Here is a 10,349-nt window from a genome sequence, read left to right on the forward strand (position 1 = left end):
CTACATACCTCTGTTCGCGACATAATCTTACTCCTATCCACCTTGGAATGCATCTACGGCAACCATCCTCCAAGCCCACATTGCGCTCTCGTCATACATACCTCATTCCACAGCAAACAGCCTCCGGTTATTCTTTCCTAAACTCTAGCCATACCCACCTGCTTCCAAGGTAACCATCCTCCTGTTGCGAATTCCTGTGCTCTTGCCGTAGCCTCCTCCTTCCATTGTTTCAATAGCCTGGTTACGCCTTTCTACCCTCGCCACATCCTAGGCCTTTGATGGTAACCCGCCTCTTCCTTTCAGGGTAACTACCCTCCGGCAGGTTCCTGTGGCAACACCCCCATCGGTTATGCCTTCTTACGCTCTCGCCATACCCTTCTCCTCCTACGGTAACCGTCCTATGATTGTTGGGGATTCCTCCACTCAGCGTTACGCCCATTCTTCCACTGAAAGCACCTGCCAGATGTTTCCCGTCGTAACCACCCTCCGGTTAGGCCGTTCTACGCTCTTACCACACCGCCCTCCTTCCCTTGTAAGAATTCTCCGGTTACGTCTTTCTACCCTATCGCCATATCCTCCTTCTTCCAAGACAACTCTCCTCCGTCTTCCAAGGTAACTATTCTCCGGTTCGTTCCTGTGGCAATCATACACCCTTCGCACTTTTTTCGTTCTGGCCGTGCAATACTCCTTCCACGGTAAACACCTTTCAGATCAGATGGCCCCTGTCGGCTACGCCTTCCTACGCTGTCGCCATACCGTCCTCCTTGCAAGGTAACCCTCTTCTAGGGTAACTACCCGCCGGGTGGTTCCAGTGACAACCACCCACTCCATGCGCCTTTTTGCGTTCTGGGTGTACCCTCCTCCTCCTACAGTAAGCAGACTCCGGTTGGAGATTCCTCCCCTCTCGCGATACCCCACTCCTTCCACTGTAACCACCCTCACGGTAGTTCCCATGGCAAAGTATCGCTAGTTACCCGGAAGACTAATACGACGCGGAACCCAGAAACGGGCGCCTACAGCTGCCGATGTAAAATGGCTTTGAAGAAAGTCATTAGAATACACCATCTGCTGAGCGGCTTCATCGACTTCTCTGACTGGTGCAATTACCTGACATTCCTCTTTGTCAGACCACGCATAACGATGTTTCCGCCGGCGTTTCGACAAGAAACACCGGCGCTTTCCCTCTCTTTGCATTATGTGCACACCAGTACATGAAAAAAGTGCCTGCCTATAAGGTCTCCTTTCGTCAAAGTCAGCCATATAATTTCCCATCATACTGCAATTTTGCGTTGTAGAAATTCAGTAAAAGCTTTAGCGTGCGAATGACGATGCGCGCATGGCTGCGAGGAGTTCCAGATGTTTATGAGACTTTACCAGGTGGGCAAATGAGCAGCCCAATTTGCCGCGAACTGGCCCTCGGATAACCTAGCTAACAAAGAGACTCATTCAACAGAGATGCACCCTACTTCAGGTGAGAAGGGGACAATATTTCAAATGGAGCACAGCGCAAGATATTGAAATATCTTGCAAGCTTCGTTGTGCGTTGCTTAATAAGCAGCTTCGAAGAAAATTGATCACAACTACACTACGCACCCTCTTACTCATTTCGCCTAACAATAAAGAAATTAGATAAAATCACGCAGAAAGGCTTTCATTGCCACCCTATAGCCCTTATATAGAGCGGTTTTATTGTTTGCCGGTGTTTGGTGTTTGAAAAGCCAGGAGCGAAGAAAATGCTACGAGAGGCCAATAGCGATCGTGGCAGCAGTTCGTTTCTCTATGCATAAAACTCAAGGCGGGTACTTCCATATAGCCAGGAAACGTTCGCAGGAGCAAGTGCGAAGTACTTACAAAAGTTCGAACGAATACCTCTAAAATAAAATCATACATACTGTGGGGACCTGCCCTGTAGCCCCCTGAGTTTGCTTTCCCGCGAGGCACCGTGCAGCGGCGGTCTCACCTCGAGGCTGAGCGCATTCCCTTGTGAGTTACATTAACTGGCAAGAGAGGGCGCCAGCATCGCAGCGCGGAGACTGCCATAGCCCGCGCGCGGGAAAGTGGGGGCTTCGGCTGGGATCGTCGGCCTGAGCGGACGCGTCGCTCGCGGTTCCGCTCTTCGCCGGCGGGGCGAGGAAGCGACGGGGAGACAGGCTCCCGCACTCGTCCCGTCCGGCCTTCGGAGTATATATCCCTTGCCCTAGCGCGGGCGAACATTCGCTTGGAACCTTGCTGGTGAGTCGGACGACCTCGATTCATTAGCGTACCTTGTTGCTAGCTGGCGTTATTGTTTTTGTAGCAATAAATGCCTGTTTGTGTCAGCCAATGTGTCGTTCCTTTGTTTCCCTCAGAGCAAGGCCCGCCGTGATCGGCGAGCGCTCGGTAGCGTACGCGATCACGGGGTGGGGTCCGGGCGGCTTTGAACCGTGTCAGCCGCGATTGAGTGGGGAGAACGTATTTATCTCCCCAACTCAACTCCACAATACTTAATTTCAGTTATACTCAGGTACAATTTTAGAATTGTTGCTCACTACTTTTATGTCGGCTTGGAGCGTATTGCTCAGTTATTGTACTGAGTTTAATATAATTTCCAAACACTGGCGTTTATATTTCTGTGTTCAAAACCAAATAGAAAACATGACAGATGGAAAAAAATTACAACGCATACATTTCAGGGAGACAATATACAATAACGTGATATATAAAACTCGTGTGAGCACTTGAAGGGGGGGGGGGGGGGGGGCTTAAGCTTTATAAATGGCCTCCGCAACTATAGCATATCCGTAGTTCGACAATGGATACAAACTTTCCCCTTCCAGTTGCTCGGCTTCTTAAGGGTGAAATGCTTGGGAAATGGGTCTTCGACCCCACCATCTGCAATAAAAATCTACCTTGTGGCATGGAGCTCTGTGGCCAAAGCTTCCCTTGCGCCATAAAATTTCATCATCATCATCAGCAATTCTCGCTTTTATTTTTTAGGTTCTCTGGAAGACTCTGCAGTTAGCAGGGGGGCTCCAGAACTTTCATATATATTCAGAACAATAAATTGGCATTCACGTTTTTAGCTGACGAGTCTAATTGAGACTGATGTGATAGTTGACAGAGATCTTGTAGCTGACAAATATCTCTCACAAACTCCTTTCTTTATTCGATATTTAAGCGTCGCCACAATGAAGTAATTGACGTCATTATAACGCTGAACCCGCAGCTAACAACCCAAACAAAAAATACTAATCTATAACGTGGTAGCACGTCACCAGACATTATGTCAGGCTTGCAAATGATAACCAGAGATGAGCTCACAAGAACACAGCAGAAAATATTTTAAATATCGGAGGCACTGACGAAAATACCGGAATCTAACGCGCTCCCGATTCTGACGAGCACTGAAGTTTAATCCTTGAAAAAAATGAAAACATGTCAAAGCTTTCAGCTCTGTCATAGATTCTCCCGCATCAATCCTCGTACTCTCTTTATGAATTCTCAACGCTGTCATAATTAAGAGACGCCTAACAATATGCTTTCAAGCGCAGCAAAGTCAAGCGAATATCAATGACCACAACACAGCGCACTTTTCCCAACTTCCACAATCTCTTGCGGCCCACCTGAATACCGTGGTACGCTGCGAATCGGACTGCCACCGGTCACCTTAATTTTTCATCCAGTGCGACGGGCGCTAAGGAGGTTACCCTAAGTTAAGCAACAAGCCGGATATTTCCTCTCGCGCTGACTATTAGCGGTTAGGAAAAGAAACTGCCAGCAGGAGCCCATCCGGAAAATTAGTAAAGCGGGATGAAGAATTCTGCGCGTGCAATAGAGCTGCAAGAAGTTCCATCACTAAGGCACGCTACACACCCCGCCACTGGCCTGTGCATCCGGGTGCAAGTTCGTTGCCGAAGCTGGTGGGCAGCGTTGAGAGTGTGAACACATTGTGGAAATCAAGCCGTACTGAATAAAGTAACCTTCATAATATCTCTTTTCTACAGGCTTCGGTTTTATTTTGCACTTGACTGCTTCCAGAGCACAAGGGTAACACCTCTTGGTTACATGCCAGGATCGGTCTTGGGGTTGAGCAACAAGTGCTGGTAATTTTTCGTCTCCGTCTATCTTCATCCCGTCTTTTTTTTTCCCAAGTTGTTGTCAACTGTCCCTTACCAAGAACTGCAGAATCCGGTTGGTTATCACCGTGTAATGAAATGAAAAAGTGGAATTTACTAACGCTGCCCTATAAATTTTAGGCGCGCCGACGGTTTGTGGTGGAGGACCGATGAAATATCTGTGAAAAGCCTTAAAATATATTTGTCCTAAACACGCTTCTGCGTACGCCCGCTAATGATGACTGTTAACAAAAGCATGATGGCCGAAAATTATGCATATTGCAATTGTTGCAAACATATGACCAAATTATCTTCTTTCACTCCTTCCTTTATCCCTTCCCTTACGGCGCGGTTCAGGTGTCCAACGATATATGAGACAGATACTGCGCCATTTCCATTCCACCAAAAACCAATTATTATTATTAAATTCAACTGCTAGCCATGTATCTCGGGGTTATTTTGTCACTGTTGACAGCACAGGGGCTAGGAGGATGGCATAAGAGCGCTTCCTAACACAGCTTTGTATTTCAAAAAATTGCGCTCAAATAGAAAACATTTCGGCGGCGGCGGCGACAGCACAAAGCTTGCGCTACTGGCTTCGGTAAGAGATAGACATCCAGTTTGGTTACATTCACGGTAATGAGCACTCAGGAAAACTTCAAGTTATTATTCGCAGTCAAAGTTCATTCTTTTGCTCGTCGTAGATATGTTCACCTTTGTCTGGCAACAAATGACGCAGTTATCACTGAGAAAATTGAAGCCGCTACGGTGGGTGAGTGGTTATGGTTCCAGACCCGAAAGTCGCCGGTTCGTACCCGGCCTGCGGCGGTCGCTTTTCGATATAGACGAAATGCTGTAAGGCTGTGTTTCGACGGAGGCGAAACGCTAAGGCGCCCGTGTGCTGTGCGATGTCAACGCCCGTTAAAGATCCCCAGGTGGTCGAAATTATTCCGGAGCCCTCCACTAAGGCACCTCTCCCTTCTTCTTTCACTGCCTCCTTTATCCCTTCCCTTACGACGCGGTTCAGGTGTCCAACGATATGTGAGATAGGTTCTGCGTCATTGCCTTTCCCCCAAAACCAATTGTCATTTTCATTTCCGTGTACTGTGTGATGTCAGTGCACGTTAAAGAACCCCACGTGGTCGAAATTACCCGGAGCCCTTCACTACGGCGTCCCTCATAGCCCGAGTCGCTTTGGACGTTAAACCCCCATAAACCCGCAAAACCGAGAAAACGGGATTTTAATAACCTTCCCGCCAGACGATTCAAACTCTTGACGTCACTGCCTAAAAGTACCGGCTGCTGCCGTTTTGAAGTAAATGGTGGTGTGTAGCCTCTGGGATCTCCGGCTCAGTAATCTGTGTTACTGGCGAAATCGGCCGGGTATGCCGACACGTGTACTTATTTTTTTTCTTTTTAAGGTTATAACAGCTCACTTGTTGGGGACAATGATCTCTTCGTTATTATAACGGGGTGCTTCTCTGGACAGAGGCCGACTTCGATTTGCTGTCAGCGCCCCTTTGAGTTTTAGGCTTATGGGGTTTAACGTCCCAAAGCTACTCAGGTTACTAAGGACGCCGTAGTGGAGGGCTCCTCTGAAGACCACCGCAAACTTTGGCGAGAACAAGACTGAAATAGTGACTGTTACACACGAGTCGGAGAAAATACATGCAGACCGCTGTCATTCGTGTTTCGCGTCCAAAACATTAGCTGTAAGGACGGGAAGAGGCGGCGCTGACCGATGAACATCACAAAAGAAAACATCAAACCTCTTCTCACTTTTATATCTGCAAGGGACACCTGTTAGACTTCAAGCGAACAAGTTTATGAAGACAGAAAAATTTTTGCCCGGTTTTGCAAACTCTGATTTCTTAGACTTTTACATAGTCATTACAATGTCTCTTGTATTTGCTAACAGCGACGTGCGTTATGTGGCAAGTTATTTGAGCAAAAAGATGTGCGGTGGAGTTCGTTTGCACAGCATTAAATCATTAACGAATATATTTATTAGTGATATTGCTAAAGTACAGGTATAAGAGGCCAAATATGCTTCCAGAAAGGAAATATATAGCACGGGATTTCAAAGCAGATAAACACGAAATAAGAAAACTGAATTTTTTAAAAGTACAATATAATGCAGCAGCGCGGGAGCTAAGAGACTGGCAGAAGCACATTAGTCTAGTGTGTCGTATATTCGAGGAGCATGATTGGGCTGTTTGCTTTCAAAACCCTTGCTGGCGGACAAGACCACATGAGACTTAAAGGGGCTGTGAAAGCGGGTCTCAACAAAGATGCAATGTAGGATGCTAAAGGACGCCGCTTCACAAGTATCCTCCAGCAAGAATTATTTAGATGCGTTTTGTGGAAGCTAAGTTGTCTGTAGTAAAAATTTGAATTTCCGCTTCTTCGCGCCTTTCCCCCTCGTCTCGTCCCTTTTTGCACGCCGGTCTCTCGCACTCGCCCCCTCTGACGGCTGCAGACGCGTGCGGACCAATGCTAGCAGTCCGCTGCTGACGGAACGAGCGCCACATGACGGAACGAGCGCGGATTCGAGCGAAAGCCCAACACCGCAGGTCGCCGCTAGGCGCTAAAGCGGGTATTTTTAAAACTGTATTGAAAATTATCGGCTCGCTTTCGTGGTCCCGCACGCGGCATGAACGCTCGTTAACCTGTACTCTACATAAGGCGAGCATTTTATGGATAATTCAAACACCCTTTTCAGGGACCCTTTAAAGGTTGCTTCGTGCGTCACGGTAAGGAGCAGCTATGACGCGATGCATTGCATAAATAAGCAGTGTCTGTTTAATATGCTTCTGTCGCACGAAATGACAAAGTCGGGATCGTTTAAGAGCGAAAGCACTAAGCCAAAAGGTTCAGAGACTAACTAGATCGTGTCTTGCCGACTGTATGCCCGAGAAGCGGTAGCGTTCCGTCCGCGGCGCTGCCCGCGTCATTGTCGGCTTCTACGCAGCACAAATCCGTGCTGCTGCGAACGACTGACTGAAGTCAGAAGAATTGATTGCAACTCGTATACTTATACACCTGTCCATATGTGTGGTTTTATACCATGCTTGTGCGTGCTAAATGTACTGAAGGTTTACACAGCGCCATTTAGATTGATAAGCTACAAAGAAATATTAATGAGCATAAAATCCTACCAGGCTGTGCTGGATGAAAATACAAGCAAACATCGTCCGGAAACCGCGTCGATGCGAGGCCAGCCATAAAGCTCAGCTTTTCTGAAACATTAAGGAATCCTACTTCTGAAGGTTGCTGAGCTGAAAAATATCCTTCGCACAATAGTCGCCGTGCAGTTCAAACGAGTCCCAGTGAAAAGAGTGAAGCTTTGTTTCCCAATGTCTTATAAACTAAATAGAGTGTTCCCAAGAAATACTCGAACATACTACAAACTACAGAGGCAGAAGATTCCGATATCACCCGTCGCTCACATCTCTCACCAGTGAGGAAGCTGTCACTTGGAGACAATTACATACAAGTTCTTACCCAAACTTGCAGATACTGAACGAAGTGCACCTTAGGATATACGCAGACAAATTCCCTGGTGCGACGAAAAAGCCACAATATATGAAATCACATGGGCCTGTCAAAACATTGACGCGGTCCCCAAAATACAAAACCCGAGTGCAGAGCAGTGGGAGACTCTGCTGTCGAGCGACCGCTGTGCAGACCAACGAGGTCTGGAACAGCGAACTCAAAGGGTGGCAGTGGCCATTAGAGCTCTGGACTGAGGGCAACCGACCATTGATTAAAATTGGATGAGCTCGACAGAGAACACTCCCTGGGGATACAACCAAGGAGAAAACAACTCTGAAGATGCCCCAAAACCCCAAAACCGCAGAGTAGAATAAAGTTTCCTCCTCCTCCTCCTCCTCCTCCTCCTCCTCCTCCTCCTCCTCCTCCTCCTCCTCCTCCTCCTCCTCCTCCTCCTCCTCCTCCTCCTCCTCCTCCTCCTCCTCCCAATGTCTTACATTACTCGCCGCAGATTAAAATATCTTCCCTACGAAAAAACAGCACCCTCCTGGACGACCTAATGTGTTAAGTAAAGGAGTCGCATTCTGCGATCTCATAAATGCCTTCTGATGCCAGCATGCGCCTCATTGCACTCGGATACCGAAATTGCGGCAGAGACATAAGAATTTCAAGAAAGGACACCCGTGGAGAGGTTGATTCTGCCCATAATATACTTCCGCACTTAAGGTATAGCATTCTGTACAGACTTCCTTTGGCATTCTAGTTGTTCATGGCAACACATTATGCTGATTTTCGACACGCAAAACTGTCCCATGACCATGAAACGAATGCTCTCATTGATTAACTATTGAAATAAATATAGAGCTGTTATGGTTCATGGCGTGGTTTCGATGAGAGCTAATAGTAAAAACAGCCGTGTATCATTGGATGTTAGCAGAAGGTAAGACTCCTTAGTGCTGGAAGGTATACGGGAGGCGTTCTGCAAAAGCCAACTTCTTGGTTTTTTAAACGTGTTGACTTGATAATCACATCGAATCCCATAGACTCCCCTCACTGCGGAACAAAATAGCATTTTCATAAATACCGAGTAGAAGTATTTAAAAAGAGCAACAACCCAGGAACTGGAACATAGTTTCTTAATACTAAGTAGAGGTATTGAAAAAGGACAACAGCCTAAAAATCGAAACTTGGTTTCGGTGGCTCAGTGTTCAGGCTACTGAGCCGGAGTTACCGGAGGCCCAACTGCCACCTATAGTCCTTCTCTGGGGATCATTTGTGGATTTCACGCTCACGGCCAACGACGACGACACCGGATTTTCTGCTACACGAAACACTTAACAACATCGCGTTAATAGAAGTGGCAAGATCACATGACCAGGTTCATTAAACGTACCTTCGGACCTTTGCCATGCATAGTTACCTCTTGCGGATTGCCTTTTGTTGAAACTGGCAGATTCAAAGGTAAAAGGACGTTAACTTACAGAAGGTTCAAACACCAGCAGGAGAAGCATATAGGAAATTAATATTGACCATCTGTGAAGGTACAGTCTTGGTCAAAAGTCCTAAGGCCACAGCGTTCAGCTGCAGCGAAATGAATGTTCCAAGAATACTCCGTGTAGCGGATCATTCAAAACACAAGTCAAGCAGGAAGCTTCTCTACATCTAGAAGAAACCTTCTGCTAGCCTTTCGAGGTGATACGGTCTTTAATAGTGCCGTAATGGCTCTGTTGTGCGGCTGAAGCGAGAAGCCTTTGGCCTTAAGACTTTTGACCAAGACTGTACATGATTTCGTCCTTGAGGCAGAGAAAATCAATGGCTTCCTGACGAAGTCCCCCGCTTTTTTGAAAACAGCGAAAGCTTATATGACCTCTCCTGTGGCGACGTCGTGTTAAGATTGACCTTTCTTCTATCCAGCTCTTTTCTTTTTTTTTGCAATTATTCTCCAACTAGCGAAGTTCTCCACTTTGTTGCTCGCTCTTTGTTCTTGGCGCATCTGTGGTTCTCTATTCTAGACGATGAGGGCTCGTTTCGTTACATCACCGCTACAGATAATGCTTGCTGCCCTCAGGCGCAATAAAATGTCCACAACTTCTCACGAAGCATCTCTTGACCGCGCTAGGTACATAAAGGAGCTGAGGTCAAGCAACGCCTTCTTTGACGCTCTGAGAAGGGGGAACGCAGTGACGTGGCGGCATTACAACATAGACGCAGGAGCCAGAATGCCAAAAGCGCATGCTAGGGAGCAGGTGGCTCTAATATCAGCACGCTTATGGTGACGGTTTCTTCTTTTTTATAAGTATAGATATTGCATTAGGTCTAACACGTGTATTTCGCTATCACGCGTGCATAAATGTTAGCAGCAAATGCCACCGGCCAAACAAAACAAAGCGGTATTTATTACAAGAATGCGCGGACGTCAGCATCTTCGCCTCTTCATATCCGCAAATAATAAATTGTCCGCCCGTCTGTACATCCATACAAACCAGAACTAACCTGTCAAAAATATAAAACGCAATTTAAAATTTGACCCGCCGCGGTGGCTCAGTGGTTAGGGCGCTCGACTACTGATCCGGAGTTCCCGGGCTCGAACCCGACCGCGGCGGCTGCGTTTTTATGGAGGAAAAACGCTAAGGCACCCGTGTTCTGTGGCCACGGCAGCAACCAACTAGGTCATGCCTTAGATAACATCTGTATTCAACAAAGTGCTCATTGCACAGTAAAATATTGCAGGCGACGCTCCCACGCGGCTTGTAAGGGCGGCCA

Source organism: Amblyomma americanum, chromosome 8 (assembly GCF_052857255.1).
Source record: "Amblyomma americanum isolate KBUSLIRL-KWMA chromosome 8, ASM5285725v1, whole genome shotgun sequence".
NCBI lineage: Eukaryota > Metazoa > Arthropoda > Arachnida > Ixodida > Ixodidae > Amblyomma > Amblyomma americanum.